Source organism: Octopus bimaculoides, chromosome 7 (genome assembly GCF_001194135.2).
Source record: "Octopus bimaculoides isolate UCB-OBI-ISO-001 chromosome 7, ASM119413v2, whole genome shotgun sequence".
NCBI classification, from domain to species: Eukaryota; Metazoa; Mollusca; class Cephalopoda; order Octopoda; family Octopodidae; genus Octopus; species Octopus bimaculoides.
This window is the reverse complement of record NC_068987.1, coordinates 50,048,707-50,050,529: the sequence shown is the minus strand read 5'-3', so window position 1 is coordinate 50,050,529 and position 1,823 is coordinate 50,048,707. Positions and strand designations below refer to the sequence as shown.

The 1,823-nt window shown below is 42.6% G+C and overlaps 1 protein-coding gene across 2 annotated transcripts in view; it reads left to right on the top strand.

Annotated features, from left to right (window-relative positions):
- The first annotated feature begins 1,436 nt into the window (after positions 1-1,436).
- LOC106879898 (oocyte zinc finger protein XlCOF6) overlaps positions 1,437-1,823 on the top strand; it is a 15,069-nt gene continuing 14,682 nt past the window's right edge. For both annotated transcript variants that reach the window (XM_052969641.1, XM_052969642.1), the window contains exon 1: positions 1,437-1,800. The gene's annotated coding sequence lies outside the window, so the exon portion shown is untranslated. The remainder of the gene's footprint in view (positions 1,801-1,823) is intronic.

The following is a 1,823-nucleotide window of genomic DNA, read 5'->3' as shown; positions in this document are numbered from 1 at the left end:
CTCTACTGGTGACAAAGGGCCTCTTGCTCAGAGTGAAAGGCAGATTGTATGATGCATGTGTGTGAACTGCCATGCTACACGGCAGTGAAACATGGGCCGTGACTGCTGAAGACATGCATAGGCTTGAAAAAAATGAAGCTAGTATGATCTACTGGATGTGTAATGTCAGTGTGCACACAAACAGAGTGTAAGCACCCTGAGAGAAATATTGGACATAAGAAGCATCAGATGTGGTGTGCAAGAGAGACAACTGCACTGGTATGGCCATGTGCTGCGTATGGATGAAGAGGGCTGTGTGAAGAAGTGTCACTTCGTAACAGTGGAAGAGGGAAACTTAGAAAGACATGGGATGAGGTGGTGAAGCATAACCTTCGAACGTTGGGCCTCACAGAGGTAATGATGAAAGACCGAGACCTCTGGATATATGCTGTGATTGAGAAGACTTGGCAAGTAAAGTGAGACCACAGCTGTAGCCTACACCAGTGTCACATAACCAGCCCATTTAAAAAGTACCTTTGAATCATCGGGTGACATACCGTGCTTGAGGAGACCTCTTGAGTCAAGTAAAATCAAAATCACAATCAAATCAAATGGAAATCGTAGTTATGGCCGATACCAGTTTGACCTGACTGGCTCCCGTGCTGGTGGCGCACAATAAGCACCATTTGTGTGTGGGTCGTTGCCAGTGTCGCCTGACTGGCTCCCCGTGTCGGTGACATGTAAAAAGCACCATCCGAACGTGACCGATGCCAGTGCCGCCTGACTGGCTCCCGTGCCGGTGGCAAGTAAAAAGCATCCACTACACTCTCAGAGTGGTTGGCATTAGGAACAGCATTCAGCTGGAGAAACATTGCCAGATCAGACTGGAGCCTAGTGCGGCCTCCTGACTTGTCAGTCACCAGTCAAAACGTCCAACCCATGCCAGTATGGAAAACGGACATTAAACGATGATGATGATGATGATGATGATGATGATGATGATGATAAGAGAGATGAATGGATGGATGGACGAACGGACGGACGGATAGATATATTGTTATCTAGACAGATAGCTGATAGTTAGCAACTTTTAAACATCTCGCCTAGTAAATATAATATTAATTAAGCGACAAAAGTTTATTATTTCAAAGAAACTCCGGAGTTCTTTTTAAAAACGTATGCTTTTAAATTCCTCTGTTGTAACATCAGAGAAAACAGAAGGGAAATCCTCTTAGACGATAGATCAGCTCTGAAATGGCAGTATCCTATTCTCCCTATGGCATACAAAACTATCCAATACTCACAAACTTCCTTACATAATTTCTGCTGACGCAGGCCTCTACTAATTTCCCCAACTTATTTCTTTTAACTAGAAATAATTTTACAATGCAGGAGTAAAAAAAAAAAAAAAAGCAAGTAGGGGAGATAACTCCAGGTTATAGTTTGGTATCCTTATGACTCCCATCAGCAAAGCATTTCTTGTACTGTACTTGCTAAAGTATTGAATCTCAGGAAACACAGCAGAGACAACACAGAAAACAGAGAAAAGTCAGTACTTTATGTAGTACTCAAGCATGGCTTTAGCTACGATAACTAAAACGAATTGGATTGGAAGAATTGTTCGCTCGTCGAAAATACATTTTACAATCGTTTAGTTATACTTCTTTAGGTTTTGAGTTCAGGTCCAGCCGCAATAGACTTCTTAGCGTTTCATCTCTCCAGGCTATATAAGATAAAATTAACTACTGGGCTCAATTTATTTGATTAACTACTTGTGTTTTGGGCTGTGATGAACTATGTGTTGTGGTGGAGAGGGGTGAGGTAAACAGAGGTGAAGCCAGACC